Source organism: Kogia breviceps, chromosome 16 (assembly GCF_026419965.1).
Source record: "Kogia breviceps isolate mKogBre1 chromosome 16, mKogBre1 haplotype 1, whole genome shotgun sequence".
Classification (NCBI taxonomy): Eukaryota; Metazoa; Chordata; class Mammalia; order Artiodactyla; family Physeteridae; genus Kogia; species Kogia breviceps.
The window spans coordinates 18,148,076-18,167,867 of record NC_081325.1 but is presented as its reverse complement, the minus strand read 5'-3'; positions in this window follow the sequence as shown (position 1 = coordinate 18,167,867).

Here is a 19,792-nt window from a genome sequence, read left to right as displayed (position 1 = left end):
TAAAAAAGTACTTTTAAAAATTTAAAGTATATCTTACGTACAGAAAAGAGTATAACTTACATGTCCAATTTGAAGAATGATAACATAATATATAATATAATAGTAACACAAAAATAGAACAAGCAGCCGCATAGTAGCCACACAGACTAAGAAACTGAACATTACTCCAACCTTTGAAACCCTTCAGTGCCCCTCCTGGTGCCCCTGCACAGCTTTTTCTTGACCTGAAAATTTGTTCACATTATTCCTTTGTTTTTCTTTCTTTATTATATGTGTAGATCTCTAAACAATGCATTATTTAGGTTTGGTGTGATTGTTAAACTTTTTTTTTTTTTTTTTTTTGGTGGTACGCGGGCCTCTCACTGCCGTGGCCTCTCCCATTGCGGAGCGCAGGCTCCGGACGCACAGGCTCAGCGGCCACGGCCCACGGGCCCAGCCGCTCCGCGGCACGTGGGATCCTCCCGGACCGGGGCACGAACCCCTATCCCCTGCATCGGCAGGCGGACTCTCAACCACTGCGCCACCAGGGAAGCCCCTGTTAAACTTTATGTAAGTGTAATCCCACTGATTTTTTTTTCCTCCAAGCTTTAAGTTTTGAGATTCATTTATGCTGAGTGTGTCACTGTAGTTGATTCATTTCCATCATCATAAAAGTATCCCACTCCCATTCTATGGGCATTAGGTTTATTTCCTCCCCCCTTCCTTCCTTCCTTCCTTCCTTCCTTCCTCTCTCCTTCCCTCCCTCCCTCCCTCTCTCCCTCCATCCCTCCTTCCTTCCTTCCCTCCCTTCCTCCCTCCCTCTTTCTTTCTTTCTTTCTCTCTTTTTTTCTTTCTTTTCTTCCTCCCTCCTCCCTCCCGTCCTCCCTTTCTTTCTTTCTGCTGCAAACTTCTGCTCTGAACTTTCATGCACATATTTCCTGGTACACAGGTGCAAGAGTTTGTCTAGCGTATCTACATAGCAGTGAACTTACCTGAGCATAGGATATATGCAAGTTTCTAGGTAATATTCAATTATTTTCCGAAGTGGTGCTCTCCCAAGTTGTGCTTCCACTGTCAGTATATGAACATCTCCATCAGGTCACATCTTTGCCAACATCTGGCAATGCCCTTAAACAATTTGTTTCCCCTGGTGGGGACACCTGGTGGGTGTGAAATGGTCTTACACTTTCTTTTCAAATACTTAATCTCAGTTATCTTTATTGAGCACTCTCTGGTGATAAGTGTAATGTATATAGTGCACAAATGAGAATTATTTTAAAACAAGATTTTTCTTCCATGAACATGAACCTGGTTGAATAACATAACAACATAGATACTTGCTAACTCTATGTAGAGATGACCTATTGTTGCTGGGGCTCAATACTGATATAAATATTGATTAATCCCTAAGTTGACTTCTTACCTTCATCCAAGGAGGAATGGAGACTTTTTCCAAACCATTGTGTCAGTCATCCAGAAACATCTATCAGGCTTTGAGTAGGAACATAACAAAGAATCTAGAAAATACATGTCTTAATTTAATAGTAAAGGGGAAGAGAAACACAAGGGAGGGTCTGCTGAGTTCAAGACAGAGTGATAGGTACTTTCATATATGTTAATCCCCACAATATACTCTTCAAAAGAGGTATTGACTGACAAGAGGTATTGACTGACAAGAGGTATTGACTGACAAGAATTGTCAGTCAACTAAAAATATATTTTAGTTCTGAGTGTGTTACAAACACTGTCCTTGAATACAAAATGAAAATACAAGGTTCCTGCTCTCAAGAATTTTATACTCAACCTGGCAAGGAAAACAGATGTGAATACAACTGTAATTGCATTTTCATGTGTTAAGAGGTATGATAGGGCTTCCCTGGTGGCGCAGTGGTTAAGAATCCGCCTGCCAATGCAGGGGACACGGGTTCGAGCCCTGGTCTGGGAAGATCCCACATGCCACGGAGCAAGTAAGCCCGTGCCCCACAACTACTGAGCCTGTGCTCTAGAGCCCATGAGCCACAACTACTGAGCCTGCACGCTGCAACTACTGAAGCCCACACGCCTAGAGCCTGTGCTCCACAACAAGAGAAGCCACTGCAATGAGAAGCCCATGCACCACAGCTAAGAGTAGCCCCCACTCGCCACGACTAGAGAAAGCCCATGTGCAGCAACGAAGACCCAACGCAGCCAAAAAAAAAAAAAAAAAAAAGCAAAGCGGGGGGTATGATAGAGGTATACTCTATGTACAGTGAAGGCTTCTCAGGGAAGAAGACACTTGAACCAAGCTTTGAAAGGTTAATAAGAGCTGGTCAGGTAGCAAGAAGGGACACTCCAAGTAGAGGGACAGCATGAGCAAAGTCATGGGTATGAGAAACAGCATTCCCTTTCTCAGGAAAGTGCTAAAGAGGGCAGTATCTGATGTAGGGAGATTATAAGGGGTGGGAGCAAGGGTAAGAAAGGGGATTTTTGGAGACAGGTGAGATCTTGTAGGACTAGTGGGAGTCCTAGAAAGGAGTTTGAACTTTATGGGAGCCTTCAATAAAGCAGGGGAGTAACATGGTTGGATTTTGGTTCTAGCAAAATCACTTGGATGGCTATACAGATCTGTGTACAAGGCTGGGGGTAGGGAGGTTAGGATATAGTAATGATGATTCAAGTAAGAGATGAGGAAGGCAGAGGCAACAGAGGTATATTTCGATTCTGTTCAGGTTTTAGTGACTAGTGGACGCAATGGCTGAGAGACCTGTCAGTATTTAGGCATCATTCACCGAGATAGTGAATAAAAGGTGAGCAGGTTTGAGATGAATGGATAAAGAAGATGTGGTATGTATATACAATGGGGTACTACTCAGCCATAAAAAAGAATAAAATGTTGCCATTTGCAGCAACATGGATGCGTCTGGAGGGTATTATGCTAAGTGAAATAAGTCAGACAGAGAAAGACAAATACTGTATGATAGCACTTACATGCGGAGTCTAAAAAACACAACAAACTAGTGAACAAAACAAAAAAGAAGCAGACTCATAGATATAGAGAACAAACTAGGGGTTACCAGTAGGGAGAGAGAAGGGAGGAGGGGCAACATTGAGGGTGGGGAAAAAAGGGTTATTATGGGATTATATAAAATCATGTGTGTGAAACTTTTGAAAATTATAAAGCACTATAGAATATAAAGCCTCTTTCATTCAGTAAAAAAATCAATTAAAATTTTTTGATTTCAAAAGGTTAAAAAAAAGGTGAGCAGGTTTGGGGTGGGATGTGACAATGATTTCAGGGATGAACATGTTCAATTTGTGGTGCTTGTAGGACATTCAAATAGAAATGTCTAGTAGGTGCTTAGAGTTTCTAGGCTGACTGACTCATTTTACTTTACCTGAGATTTTCTCAGTCTTAAAGTCCCGAGTCTCAAAAAATCCTTCAGTCCCAAGGAAACTGGGATGGCCTAAAATTCAGTAGAGTCTGGGCTAGAGAAACCGGTTTGGAATTTATGGAAGCGAAATGCACGGATGAGCATCCATAGAGAATGTGGAGAGTGAGAAGAAAATGGGGCCAAAGATGGCTCCTGAGCAAACCAACCTTTGATGAACAGCTGAGGAAGAGGAATTCATGAAGGAGCTCAGCAGGGAAGTCCAGGGAAGCAGCAGAAATCTGAGGTGGTAAGGTTGTGAAAGCCAAGGGAGAAAAACATCTGTAAATTAAGGAATCGTCAGCTGTATTGAAAACTGCAGAAAACTGACTATCGGATTGGCTCTTAAAAGTAGTCAGAACTGTTTGTAATAACAGATTCATTTTGTAATAGGAATGAAATCAGCAGAGGGGTGACCAGCAAGCAAAGAAGGGGGCACAGACTTTTAAGAAACTATATGGTGAAGTGACAAAGAGAGAAGAGTTATATAGTATAGGACACAGTGATGAGAGAGAGTTTTGAAAAAATTAGAGAGAGAGGAGCTTGATTATATGATAAGAGAAAGAAATCAGTGGAGAAAGAGATCGAAGGCACAGGGAGGATAATTGTTAGAGTAACTGGGAGGGATGGGGTCAAGAAATGAGTTGGACCTCAGCAGACTTCTCTTTTCAGACCAGAGATAGCAGTGTGTGGAGGGAGTTTGTGGCAAGGTCATGTAGCCAGTTAGCCACAGAGTTGGGATTTGAATCAATGTGTGCCAGACTTCAAAAGCCATATTATTTTCACCTCATCACGGAAAAATACATTCAAGCTCAATAAAAAGTGTCTACATATATGCTTAATCACTTAGTGCTACAAACAGACAGATATGTGTGAAATTGGGGAAGTGATTAGAGCGATTGGAACCAGGTGTAGTTCATCTGGGGAGCTTAACAGGAAAGGTGAACTTTGAAGAGAATTCTTTGAGAATAGAAGAATATGGTGAGGCAAGAATTAGTTTAAAATTTAAAAAATTTAAGTTGTTCTTCAAATCATACTTCCTTTTAGGAAACTTGCCTTGACAAAATAAGAAATTTGCTTCTTGTCCTTACTAGTATGTAGATTCTCAATAGATGAAATGGATGTAGAAATGTATTTATTCCATGTAGCAGCAGGATTACTAGTCCCCACTTCTCCCATTTCCATGTTTCCTCTTCTTCCATAGTAGTAGGATTTTAAAGTGAGATCATGACTACTCAGCTAACCACTACATTTCCTAACATTCCTTGCTAATGTTCTTGACCAAGTTGTGGCCAACTGAATGTGATCAGAAGTGACATGTATACAACTACTGGTTGTGCTTTTAAAGGGAGAGATGTGTCATTTTGCCCTCCTTCCTCCACCCTGCTGCCTGGAATGCAGAGTAGTAATGGTGAGTCATCTTGGACCAGGCAGATGAAGGCAACATCCTAGCAATGGTAGAGCAGCAATATAAGTGGAGTGGGGTCCCTAATGCTGAGGGGCTACCATATATAAGCCATTGGTAATTTGCATTTGTGGTACAGCATTTGAGCTATATACCACATTACTAGTAATAAAACGAACATAAAGTTACTTGTTTTCTTTGCAGGATTCATTTACATTTACAATATTATACTGATGTCTGAATTCTTTGCCTATTTCAGCTCTCTCTTAAAGGCTTCCAGAGAGAGCATCCCTGTGAATTTAAATTCCTTTGCCTGGAGACTAGCTCAGAGTGATACTTATGTACAAAAACACCCAGGAAGGATGGGGCAGGCTCAGAGTTGGTCCAGATCATCCTTGTTCACTGTCTTTACCTTTGGTCATCAGGTGCAATATATATATTTTCTTTTTCATCTACCTCATTTTTTTCGGAAGCTGCTGAGAAATGGGTTTATCGATTAGCACTGCGTATAGCTGTGAATAACAGAAACCTGACTAGTTAGTGGCTTAAACAAGTTACGGTTTTACTTTTTCTTGTGGAACAAGAAGGCTGGAAGTGCTTCACAATGCACTCAAGGATCCCCTAGGCTACCTCTGTTTTCTGCCCAGCAATCTTTAGCATGTGGTTTTTGTTCTCATGCTTGTCACTTCATAGTTCCACGTCAGGCATCACAACTGTCTTTCAGGCAGGAAAAGGGTTAAAGGTGAAGGAAAGAGTGCAAGCTAAATGAGTTGGCTCCCTCATTTTCATAAAAACTTTATACTAATATAACATACATACAGAAAAGTTTACAAATCACAAGTGTATAGCTTGGTGAATTTTTACAAAGTGAACATGTCAATGTAACTGGCACCCAGAGCAAAAACCAGAGCACTCTCAGTACTTTAGAGTCTTTTTTACTGCCCCAAAAGTCCATCTTCTACACCCAAAGGAAGAGCATAGATTATTTCTGCCTGATCTTGTACTTTATGGAAGTGTATATAGCATGTAATCCGTTGTGTCTGGCTTCCTATGTTTAATATGTTGTTTGTGGGATTCACCCATATTGTTGCATGTAATTGTAGAACATTTATTCTCACTGCTATACTATTCCAATGCATGAATATAAATTTTTAAAAATCCACTCCAGTATTGGTGGGCATTTGGATAGCTTGCAGGTTTTAGCTATTATAAATAGTACTTCAATGACTATTCCAGTACAAGTCTTCTGGTGAACAAATGTCCACATTTCTGTGGATATATTCCTAGATGAAGGACCTCTGAGTTACAGATTATGCTTATGTTTAGCTATGATATTGCCAAACAATTTCCCAGAGTATTTGTACCGATTTACTAACCCACAGCAATGTGTAAAGTTTTCGGTTGCTCCACATTGTTGTCAACACTTGGTATTATCTGTGTCTTTTAGCCATTCTGGTGGGTGTGTAATAATCTCATATTGTGTTTTTAGTTTTTATTTCTCTGATAACTAGTGAATCAACTAAAGTTGAACAACTTTTCCTATGTATAAGTGTATTAGCTATTTGAATATTGTCTTTTGTGAAATACTTGTTCACAATTTTTTGTTCTATTCTCACTGTGCCTGTCATTTTGTTTTGTAGAGCTCTTTATATCTTCTGGATGAGAGTCTTGTATTAATTTGCTAGGACTATGATAACAAAATACCACAGACTGTTTGGCTTAAACAACAGAAATTAATTTCTTTTTGCTATGGAGGCTAGAAGTCCAAGATGAAGGTGTCAGCAGGATTCGTTCCTCCTGAGGCCTCTCTTCTTGTCTTGCAGATGGCCTTCCTCTTGTTGTCTCTTCACATGGTTGTCCCTCTGTGCATGGGTGCCCCTGCTATCTCTCTCTGTGTGTGTCTTACTCTCCTCTTCTTATTAGGACATCAGTCAGACAGGATTATGGCCCACCCTAATGGCCTAATTTTAACTTAATTACCTCTTTAAAGGCTCTATCTCTAAATATACAGTCACATTCTGAAGTATTAGGGGTTAGGGCTTCAACATATGAATTTTGTGGGTGATATAATTCAGTCCATGACAAGTCCTTTTTTTTTTTTTTTTTTTTTTTTTTTTTTTTTTTTTTTTTGCTGTATGCGGGCCTCTCACTGCTGTGGCCTCTCCCGTTGCGGAGCACAGGCTCCGGACGCACAGGCTCAGCGGCCATGGCTCACGGGCTTAGTTGCTCCGCGGCATGTGGGATCTTCCCGGACCAGGGCACGAACCCGTGTCTCCTGCATCGGCAGGCGGATTCTCAACCACTGCGCCACCAGGGAAGCCCCATGACAAGTCCTTTGTTATATACATGTATTATAAATATTTTTCTCACTGTTAGTTGCCTTTTTATTCTCTTAATGGTGTCTGCTTGATGAGCAGAAGTTCCTAATATTGTTTAATTTATCAGTTTTTTTCCTTATGGTTAGTGCTTTTTGGGGCCTATTTAACACTCTTTGTCCATTCCAAGGTCATGAAAATGTTTGTTCTCTTCTGTTTTTTTCTAAAAACTTTATTGTTTTACCTTTTACATTTAGATATACAATGTTTCTGGAATTAGTTTTTATATATGGTGTGAGGTGGCAGTCAAGATTTATTTTTTTCTTTGTGGAACCAACATTGTTTATTGAAAGATACCATCCTTTGCCTATAGCACTGCAGTGTGTTATTGTAAATTAGGTGATATCTCATTGTGGTTTTAATTCTCATTTCCCTGATGATTAGTGATATTGAGCACCTTTTCGTGTACCTGTAGGCCATTTGAATATATTCTTTGGAAAAATGTCTATTTAGTTCTTCTGCCCATTTTTAATTAATTTTTTTATTATTGAGGTGTGTGAATTCTTTATATATTTTGGATGTTAACCCCTGATCTAATATATGGCTTACAAATATTTTGTCACATTCTATAGATTCCCTTTCCATTTTGTTGAATATTACTTTTTTTCATGTTTGTTTATTTTATTTATTTATTTTTGGCTGCATTGGGTCTTAGTTGTAGCATGTGGGATCTTCGTTGAGGCAGGTGGGATCTTTTTCATTTCGGTGTGTGGGCTCTTCATTGTGGCGCGTGGGCTTCTCTCTAGTTGTGGTGTGTGGGTTTTCTCTCTCTAGTTGTGGTGTGTGGGCTCCAGGGTGCGTGGGCTCTGTATTTGTGGTGTGTGGGGTCCAGAACATGTGGGCTCTGTAGTTGAGGCATGCGGGTTCTCTTGTTGAGGCACGCAGGCTCAGTAGTTGTGGTGTGTGAAGGCTTAGTTGCCCTGTGGCATGTGGGATATTAGTTCCCTGACCAAGGATCGAACCTGCATCTCCTGCAATGGAAGGCAGATTCTTTACCACTGGACCACTGCGGAAGTCCCTGTTGAATCTTTTTTTTTGCTACTCAGAAGCTTTTTAGTTTGATGTAGCCCCGTTTGATTATTTTTGCTTTTGTTGTTTGTGCTTTGGGTGTCATATCCAAAAAATCATTGCCAAGACCAATGTCAAGGAAGTTCTTCTCTATGTTTTATTGCAGGATTTTTACAGAATCAGGTCTTATGTTTCAGTCTTTATTCCATTTTGAGTTAACTTTTGAGTAGTTTAAGATAGGAGTCCAGTTTCATTTTTCTGCATTAGGTTATCCAGTTCTCCCAACACCATTTGTTGAAGAGACTATCTTTTCTCTATTGAGTGTTGTTGGCATCCCTGTCAAATGTTAGTTGATCATATACGCAGGAGTTTATTTCTGGGCTCTCTATTCTGTTTCATTGGTCTATGTGTCTGTTTCTATGCCAGTACCATACTGTTTTGATTACTGTAGCTTTGTAGTATAGTTTGAAATCAGGACGTGTGATGCTTTTGGCTTTGTTCTTCTTTCCCAGAAATGCTTTGGATATTCAGGATCTTCTGTGTTTCTATGCAAATTTTAGGATTTTTTTTTTCTATTTCTCTGAAAAATTCCATTGGAATTTTGATAGGGATTGCATGGAATCTGTAGATTGCTTTGGGTATTATGGACATTTTAACAATTAATTCTTCAGATCCATGAACATGGAATATCATTTCATTTGTTTGTGTCTTCTTAAGTTTCCCTCATCAGAGTCTTGTTTTCATTGTATAACCTTTCACGTCCTTGGTTAAATTTATTCCTATGTATTTTATTGTTTTTGGTGCTGTTGTGAATGAGATAGTTTTCTTTATTCTTTTCAGATGTTTTGTTGTTAGTGCACAGAAATGAAACTGATTTTTGTATGTTGATTTTATATACTGCAAGTTTAGTGAATTTATTGATTAGTTCCAACAGTTTCTTGTTTGAGTCTTAAGGATTTTTTATGTATAAGATTATATCATCTGCAAATAATGACAGTTTTACTTCTTCCTTTCTGATTTTGATATCTTTTATTTCTTTGTCTTGCCTAATCACTATAGCTAGGATTTCCAGTAATATGTTGAATAAGAGTGGTGAGAGTGGGCACTCTTGTCTTTTTCCTGATTTTAGAGGTAAAACCTTCAAATCTTTCACCATTGAGTATGATGTTAACTGTGGGTTTGTTGTATAAGCCACATAACATTTTAGAATCAGTTTATCATTTTACATACACAAAACCCTTTAGTTGACTCTCTTTTAAAGAGGTTTCCTATAAGCCCTGACCAGTGACTTCTCATCACATCTCATTGGCTAGAACTATGTCACATGGCCATCTCTAGCTGCAAGAGTGACTGGAAAATGTAGTATTTTTAGCTGTATATATTGTACCCTGAATAAAATTGAGATTTTCCTTATAATAAAAAAGGTGAGAATGGACATTGTGTAGGCAACGAGCAAGTTCTGACTTAGTTGCTAATTCTTCCAAAGCTAGTGGAGATGAAGGAAGAAGATAGGAAGTGATAACCTTCCCCACTTATCAGATGAGCAGAGTTCCACAGCTTTTGCTGTCACAGATGGAATTACATTGGTGCAACTCAGGGAAATTGATGGTTCCTATTATTCCCTTGTCTGCTAGAATTGGACTGAACAGGAATGAAGGTCCTAGCAACTCTTCTAGTAAGATCATCTGTTCCTTACTACACTGGTTTTGTTTGTTTCCTCTAGACTGTGCCGAAAGTAAGAAGCCTATATTTGTATACTAATACCCCAGTTTTTCCATATTTATTGAAAAGGACCAAGAATGAAAAATCAAGCTGCGTTAGCCAGTTTCTCTGAGAAGCAGCCACCAGGATGGTGCAAGGATTTTATTAGGGGGATTTGTGCAAGGATTTTATTAGGGGAACACCTGTGCAAGAGAAAATGGAGAAGAAGCTGGCAGAGCCGTCAGACTATGATGCAAGTCTAATCACAAGTGAAAGAGAGAAGGAAGGACGGTTGGGTGGAAGAGTCCTTGCAGCCTAAGAAAGGTTCAGCATAGCCACTGGGGAACCCTTGAGCCAACACTGGCCATCAGGGGAGTCTGCTTCCCCAGAACAGGACTACCTGCCACACCTAATCATTGGCTGGAAGCAGCCTGTGGCAAGAGTGGCCTTGGTGCAGATGTGACAGTGGGTATCAGAGTGCAGCAGTTAGAGACCTTGGTCAATGACATTCCTGTAGTTGGAGAGCAGCAAGTTACAGTCTCATGACAGCCTCAAAACCTTAATAAGCTTTTGCTGGAAATTAAAGACAGAGCTGGATGCCCCTTACTTTTGTGAAATACAGAAATCCAAACTGGTCAACATCTGTTAACATGAATAACTTTAGCAAAGGAGTGAAATAATGGTGAATCAAGAGAAGGGTTAAACTATATTGGATGTCCCCAGAAGTCCGTAATATTAGAACTGAGTTATTCTTGAATTATTTTCTTAAGTTCTACTGAGTCTTCTTGATTAGGTGCCATTAGCTTTCTTAAAAATTTAAACAAAAACTTTTCGAATAGGTTGATTTCTCAGGTCCAAAAACATCTGCACCAGACATTTGGAGTGTTATGACAGAGCAAAACAAATAGAGGGCAGTGTCTTCGACCTATGACTTGTTGACAGATTCACAGATGAGAGTGCTTTTGTTTTAAAAACAGACAACCTGGGCATATAAGCAAGATATCAGACATGTGAGAATCAACTTTTCACTACTTGTTTTATTTTTATATTTCACACTATCAAGTCCTAGCATGGGCAAGAACAAGAAAGCACCAACACTAAGTTCGCCAAAACACCCAGACAGGCATGTGACATCCACAGCAAAAGGGCCTTCAAACCTGATTTATTCTTCTGTCTTCTCCTAAGTCACAATTTGTGCTGATAAGGTGACCTAATTTACTTAAAAGTGAAATGGAGAAGCTCAATGAAAATTGAGTGAATCCCAGGTTTATGTGTTGAACATCTCGATTAGCGGAAGGGCCATGGGCAAAAAGGGTGGGGGACATGCAACCAGAAACAGGTTTTCACTCTGAACAAGATTAAGAGACTAGAAGGTGCATGAGATAATTTCATTTAACTCCCCATTTTGCTGCCCGAAAGACCTGGAAGAAGAGGAGGAGAATGTTCTAAATAACCTATTTTCTGATTCTTTCTCCCTCTTTATTATACATGGTTTAGCTGATGGCTTTCCTGCCATTTCCCTCAGGGAGATAGTTCTCAAAAAAAAAAGCCATTGGTAGCAAGCAATTTTCTCAGATGATTTTCATTTTCTTAGATGATTTTTTAATTAATCTTCTAGAACAACGCTGAAATTCTTTTTGTCATCATATTCACTCTCCTAAGATACCTGTGAACCGCTATTCATCAGTTTAGTCTTCCCATCACCTGGCTGTGGCTCTTCTTCCTTTTCTGGCTTGTGGGCAAGTCAAATCCTTTGAGAGAATTTACCACACATGTAATTTCGTCAGTGGCTGTTGGACTCTACTTAGATCTTGAGAGGTCCCACAGCTTGTGACCGAATGACAAATTTTAGTGATTTCTTCCCAAAGGAACTTATTCAAATGCAACAGAATTTCCTTGCACATTTGAATCTTTTCCTGCAGCAATTTGAACCTGTGAGCCCCAGCTCTGTGAAATGAACTATTAGATATCGCCAGAGTCTATAAGGCTTGGAAATATTACAGAACATTTGGTAAATTAAAAAGCAGTTTTGGGACTCTCTTCAGCATACAGGGTAAGTTTCAACACATTTTACAAGAGGAGAAAGTAACGCAAAGAGTAATTTCAGTCTTCTCTGCTGATTATCCCTCTTAGAACTCTCCCTCCCCTCCCTCGAAGGGGGTTAGCAAGGGCAGCTGGTTGCAAGGCTGCAGCTGTTCTTAATTGTTGATTTTAGCTTTGCAGTGGTCCCTGGTGGGAGAGGATGCCGTATCTGCCCCCTGGAATGGACTTACAGGTGTTTGAGGAATGTTTTCTTTCCTATGGGTTACTTGACACTCTTAACAGACAAGCTATTATGATATACCAGCTGATGTTGTGAGACGTGGTCTTAAATAGCGCCTGTCTTCTCCTTCCCCCATTCCTCTCACATATAGACCTGCTGAAAAATATCTGCTTTCTGTGCATTTCCCAGTCATTCTTCTCTCCATGCTCCCTGCAAATGGGCACGGTACCTCAACAGCAAAAGAGAACATCAGGTATAAGATCTTTATGGACTTGCTCAGAGCAGGGCCAGATTAAAATGGGTTCCAAACTGAACTGCCTTGTTAAAAAAAAATGAGTATAGGAGAAATATTAGCTTTTTTTAAAAAAATTAAAATGCTACTTGGACAAAAACAAATCTGGTTTTATTTTTGTTTTGTTTCCTAAGAATTACTATGCTAGAACTTGGGTTCTAAGTTAGGGCTGGGCATGCCTTCATGCTTGTTCTGTTGATGTCATGATAGAGTTTCATTAGCTGGCTGTGGATGTCACATGTGAAGATAATAGCACATTGAATGCATTAATTTGAATGTATTAATACTAGCACAGTAATTGCCACTCCTTCCTCCCTTAGGTTTTGGTCACCTAGGGCTCCTTCCTTGGACCCCATGCCTATTCTGGCGCACCTCTGACCAATCCCTCACCCCTACCCTGACAACCCACTTCTAGACTATGCTCTGAGACCAGCGCCTAGACTTCTATGTCTACCCTGGTGTGTGCACACCTAGGTCTGAAGAGTGGCTATATTTGGAAGTGGAATGAGAGGGGACAGAGCCTGCATGCGCTGGCTAGTGTCCACATGCATGTAATCAATGCCCTTCAGGTGCCCCTCAGAGCTGGGTGAGCAAAGAAAGGGGCTCCCTGGGCCTGGTCTTCACGTGTGTTCTTGCCTGGATCTTATACATATTAGGGATGGACCTGCATGCTACCTCTCCTACTGGCTGGTGCAATACTTCAAAAAAGGCAAACAAACATGGGTTTTAATTTCAAAACTAGGTTAAACTTCTCACTCATTCTAGATTTTAAGGCAAGTACACAGGAAAGTAGTTTCAATGTAAATAGAAAGTGAAACTAACCAGTTTGAGTCCCCTTTTTAAGATACATGAATTGCTTCCTTTGGCAGACAATGAATTATTCTGACATTGATTTGAATGTTTGAAAGTTATTGATATTTTAATAAAGTACATCCAAAGGATCAATAGTAATATTTTGTTGTAGTGCAATGAATGTTGAACAGTATTTAAAAAACCCACAAATTTTGCCAGGGTCTTGAAGGCTGTTCAGGTTCAGAGCTATAGTAATTAGCATAACAACAACTCTGAGTTCTGTTAGTTCAGTCAAACACCCGGATTATCAATCAGGTAAAAAGGCTCCACAAATTTATTACAGTGTTTAGCCTAGTAAGTGCTCAGTAAATATTTACTGTATTTAAAAAATTGACCCAATGTCTGAAAATGTTTGGTTACAGTAGTTTGTGCAATAGTCCAAGATAGAGTCAATGTAAATCTCACGGTGTTTCAATAGCACTGAAAGCCAGCCCTAGCTTCCAAAGCCAACAGCTCTGATGACTGGTTATAGATACTTTAAAGTGAGAAAGTGGAGCTAACTTTTCCATTTACTGTCAAGTAGATATAAGAGTGCACTCACCTCAATGTGATTTGACTCATATCCAGAAAACTGGCCCACTTCAGTCTCAGCTTCATAATGGTTTCAGTCCATTCATTGGTCATTGTCTCTGTGATCTTCAGTTCACTGGTTTGAAGTGGTTTAAGATAAACTATGCACAATGATTTCCGTTAGGTTCTATCCAGGAGGGTGCATTATCTTGCTATGATTGTGGATGAATTTGGGAACGGGTGAATAGAGGAGGAGTTATGTAGTCAGAAGATTGATGGGCTCTGAAGAGGGTGTCCACTGGGAGCCCAGGGTAATTCATGAAGTGGTCCCAGCCTGCCACTTCCTGGCTCCCACTTTGCCTTAAAGCGTTGTGGGGTTTCCCCCTAAGGATCCTATTTCCTTACCTTGGACACCTTAATTTGTATTTTATCTGTTATGTTCCTAAATGGCCTTGAATTTCAGTACTTTTCAAATTGTGACTCTTGACCCATTTATGGTTGTTAAATTAATGGATCAGATCAGAACTGAAAAATGAAGTAGAATGAAACAGAGTAGAAACTATCAGCACACATCTTAGGGGGCGGGGAAAGTATTGGTTTTGCAGAATTTGTTTCGGTTGTGTATGTAGGACATGGTACTGAAGAGTGCTGTAAAATTTGTAATTTTTACATGGGTGGTAATGAGAAAAATGTGAAAAGCACAGACTTAAGGCAGGTTGTTTGACTTTTAGGCGCATGGCAGGAATTAGGAAGGAGAGAGAGGTATAGGGGAAGGAGACCTTCTGTGCATGCATAACTTCCACCACTCCATGTAGGCACATCACTCCCAGTTTGCCTACTCATTCAGGTCATACTTTTTTTTTCTTAATAAAATAATAACTTGGGTTATTTAAAAGTAGATTCAGTTGCAGGTCATACCTTTCAATGTTTCTTCTTTATCCTTGCTTTGTAGAGGACCATCACAATATCACAGTATTCTTCAGTGGATACTTTTCTGATTGTAAGGTGCTTTTGCCCACTCCATCCCACTTTATTATGGATTCTAGATTCCAAAACCTAGGTTCATCCCTAGGTTCAACCTCCTGCCTCTGAAAATCCTCCAGCAAATTATTCTCTAGTCTGTTTTGATGACTCAGTGTTAATATAACCACTGCCTAGAAGGGGCTACATTTATCTGAAGGTATTTCCTGTGTCTGATTAACTTTTAACGTTTACAGTTATGTTGCTATTACTTAAGTAAGGTATGATTGGTCTTATGACATCTCCAGTAGCCAAGGGATGGTATTAGAAGGGAGTGAAACAAGCAAGTGACACTGGTTTTCAAGAATGAGAGTCACAAGTAGAAGAGGATGACTCCTGGATGCTAGGCAACTCTAGGGGGTGAGGGATGGCCCAGCATTTTATTACTCACTGGCTCATGGAGAACTCCACTGAGAGTCACAGACTCAGGCAGCCAGCTGTTTTTCAGAGAGATGGTTTTGTTGTAGTGTTATCCTACTACCATTCTGGGGGCCCAACTATTCCATTCTGGGAACCTGTTATTGTTAACAATCTACTCCCTCCACATCAGTTGCTATTTATTAAAAGCCTGCTAGTACTATTCCCCTGGGGATCTATACAGAAAAGGTAGAGCTCTGGGATGAAAAGATGGGGGCTAACCTCTAGGGCATTTGGTTAGTGGAAGCTATTTGTTTCCAGACCTCTTCCATTAAGTGACAGTGGCTGATGCCAAGGAGAGTGAGAGTCATATTGGCTTTGTGTCTCTGTTGAAAGCTCCTCACATTCACCAAAACAAAATGCCTCCTTGGAGAACTCTTAAGCCCAGAAAGAGTTAAGCTGTGTGTCTGTACTGTATGGCTTTGTTCTGGCCACGTCCCATCAGTTTAGGTCATTTCTGATGACTTCACTCTCCTGGTGACATCAGCCTCTAATCTCCTGAAGGTGAATTCATGTGCGATTGCTTCAAAATGCTCACTCCCTGAGTTCCAGGCCATTCCTGTTGATATATGGACAGAGCCTGTCTCTCGCAGGCCGCAGTCTGTTCTGTTCACCGCATTTGTGCTTACCGTATCATATTACCGTGTGGACATTATGTCACTAACTGGCACAGCCCAGCTCAAAAATGAAATGTGCTTTTGCAAGCAAAAAACCAAAAGCTAATATCACCTCTCCCCGTGCCCTACCCCAGGTGTAAAATAAAAAGATTAGAAGGATGGCTTGAGTATATTTTGGTTGGATATTTTTCTAACTGCTCTCTCTTTCTGTACCCTCTATGTGGTCTGAATGTTTGATAGTATCTTTGTAATAGTTTTCAGTTCATTATACCCACTAACTCTTGAAAATGTTTGGTTACTGATGGCACAAATTAAATCTAAGACCTTGAAATAATTTAGTTTAGCCTTGTTCTAAAATATCAATCTGTAAATGAAAGTAGCCTGTTTACCTTCTAACACCATTTCCTTTTCTTTACCATTCAAATGTCATGAAAGAATAAAGGGTTGTCAGGAAAGCAACCTGGGCTTATTGGGTGAGTGCCCAGGGTCCACTTCAACCAAGATGATATAGGCGTTTACTTTCCCAAAGCTGACAGGGACACGATGCCTCTGGGGATTGTGGGACATGGCCTGGAGGGTCCCTGGAGTTTGCCTCGTCTTAGGCCAGTGTAAGCACATATTATGCCCCTTCCTGCCCTTCTTCTGCTATCCACAGGCTGTGGTGACACCCAGTTATGTCACTAGGGATTCAGAATGCCACAGGGTCTCCCTGAGCCCTGCTGTCCCCCCCATGGCTCCCACTGCTGCTGGGAGAGGGAGTGTGCTCTGTTTGGGGTTCTGTGTCCTCAGATGGGACCTGGACGGAAATTGGGCGGAGGAGGGGAGCCTGTCTGCACAGAAGCAGAATCCCCACACCATTTCCAGGATGCTGTGCATCCATTTCTTCTTCTGATTAATGGCTCTTGGCAGTCAACAGTACCTTCTGGTGTAGAGCTAGCGGGGTACACACTGGGGTTTAAAATCATGTCAGGAAAATTTCATACTAACAGTATTTTTAAGAGGAGAGTCTGATGTTTAAACAAGCCAATACAATGCCACTTTCACTGTTTATCTTCATTTCATATTGAAGGGAAAGAAAGACATGAATAGAGCTGTTCACCCTTACAAGTGTCAGTGCAGTTTTCAACTAGTCACGACCAAGTATATTCAGTTTTGGGGTCATCCACAGACTGCAGGGTACTGAAAAGATACTCTTTTTTTTTCTTTGCCTCTTCACGGAATAAATTTAGAGGCTTTTATTTTTTTGAGGAAGGAACTAAAGTCCTTGGATGGCTTGAAAATATATTTTTAAATGCAGGGATTGTTAGCCTTTCTGAGTTTCAGATCTGTTTCAGTTGCGGGCGGGGATGGGGGTGGGGGATTGGCTGCCTGAGAGGAAACTGGGGGAATCTTAGTCCAGGATGCTGGAACCGTCACCATTCACATCTGCTCAGGATATACGAAGATATTGGACCTTTTTAAGGTCTAGTATGAAGTAAACCAACTTCCTTTCTTCTCCTGCCGCATCTCCAAGAAGGTGGAAATATTAGAAAAGCCTCTTTATAAACACATTCTCAATGCCATCCTCTTTCTTGGTTCATGTAGAGGAGAAAATAGAAAAAAAGAATAATACAAAAACCCAGAAACCTAACTGAAATAAGTGAAATTTTAAAATTTGTGTTTTGTGCCCAAATTCTTACTTGTCCTTTTCTAGCAGCATTACTGTTATACACGCACACAATTTATACGTGCACATGCCTTACACATGGCCTTGCTTACTCCCTTCCCCCCAAATAAGTACTCCTGAGGAACTGAAATTTCCCACTTTTTGCAAGCTCCTGGTGAATAAGAAGGTAAAGCTGAGAAGACTGGAGGAACTCCTTCCTAACAGTGAAATGTCTCACATGGACAGTTGGGCTGCAGCCTTATTTGGGGATGAAAATAGTGGTAGGTGTCTGCCTATTCAGGAGGGAGGGTGTGTGGGTTGTAATAAGGAGCCCTGGATGAGCTGAGCCCTGTGTCTTTCCCACATGCAGTATTGTGGTGGTCCCTGTAGAGGGAATGCTTCCTATCTGTTTCTGAGGAGGTTGAGACATGTTTGCTTTTGCAGCTGGAGAGGAAAGGCAGGCAGTAGCAAACTAGGTAGTTTGCCCATAGTATCATTACTTTGGTGATGGCACAAATCACCAATCCTGCAAACTAACGGGTTCTTTGCTGAGCATGCCCTGCCATCAGTTTGCTGAGCACTTGTTCTCCGGGTGAGGTTGCTAAGCCACCAAAGGGGCACACTCCCCCCCAATTTGGGATCCAAAGTTGACTGCATAGTGTCCACTGTCCCACCAACTTCTCCTGCATCCCAGTGGGGAAAGCCTCCCACTCCCTACCTCCCTCTTGGAGTATTGATATTTTGCTTAATTAGGCTCAGGCCATGGCCAGCTGCAGCAGCACCATCAGCTAGATGCAGACTTGGGAAGATGCTGGTAGCTGGAGGTATAGAGGAGAGGGAGCCTATCACCAAAAGGCTGATGTGCACGTGTACATCCACCAAAGGATGTGATGGATGCACTCACATCAGCAGATCTTTCAGTGAAGGTCTGCCATCTACTGTCGGCGTGACCCTGAGCGAGAACTGTAGCCCCACACAAGATATTTATCATTTGTCCTAGGACTCTGGATCAGAAGGGAAAAAGTCGTTGCTGGAGCCATCAGTGCCTGCAGCCAGTGGGATGATAAATACTGACGTAGTTGGTGCTGAGTATTGGCTTATTCAGTGAAACAACCAATACAGCCAAAAAGGTTTTTGAGGAGTCTACCCTATCTAGAAGCCAGCTGAGGGAGTCCTGATAATGTGTGCACAGTCATTGCCTGACTTGCACCACCCCACTGAGATCCTTTGAGTTTGTGATCTGATGTGACATTCCCACTCGGGACCAGTCACCCCAGGAGGTCCTCCTTTAGCCTCAGTGGTCACCAATGCCTGTAGTCTCCTTGAATGCTGGTGCACTTACGTTTCAGTATGGCACCTTCATCTTTGTTTCCTATGCCGAGAGCAGAGCCTGGCATACACAGGCCCTTGGGAACCTACTTGATGAGTTGAACTGTTGAAATAATTAAAAATTTGCTGTCTAAAATAAACCCTGAACACAAAACAGTCTATAGATGAAACATTAAATTTCAGTGTCCCAAGGATGCAAAACATGTAGTTCTTTGAAAGGACCCATCTTGATATATGTATACAAATCCACCAACTTTTCTTCCATTTGACATGTTTTAATAGTGTGGTCATGGAGTGGGCTTCCAAACGGTTAAATCTAAGGATGGGGATTCACAGTTTTCTCCAAAATGGGAGAATCTTAATCTAGCATCTTGTTGGTCTGCTGTTTAACTTCACTGTTAAGGAATTCAAGGAGGTGTCTTCCATAGAGGTGGCCTCTCAGATGATCTTTTCCCTCTAATATCCTCATCCAGCTTCTTCTTGACAAAGAAGCAGTAACACTTGTTCACGTCACACAATTTTTGTCATTAACTTACCCACCCCTGCCACCCAGTACTACACTGGGAGAGCTCCATGAGGACAGCGATCATGCCTGCCACCATAGCATCTTGCCCAACACCTGGAGCATAGAAGATGCTTACTATTATTATGTTTAATGAATGAATTGGTAGGAATAAATGATGGCTAGTGAAAACAGAGGGGTTCCTGCCCTGGCTTGGTATATTGCACTGGATCCTGACAGCTGTCAGCACATGTGAAAAAAGAATTGGAAGTCAATTCTCCGGTGAATCTAGTTTTGGCAGTGCATGATAGGTGTTTGGCCAACGGCCTCTCACTGTAGGCATTACTCACACATAAGCCATAGAAGCCTGCCCAGAGAAGTTTGGGATCTTGTGTGTGTGTGTGTGTGTGTGTGTGTGTGTGTGTGTGTGTGTGTATTGTTGTTGCTGTTAATTTAGCATTGTAAACATG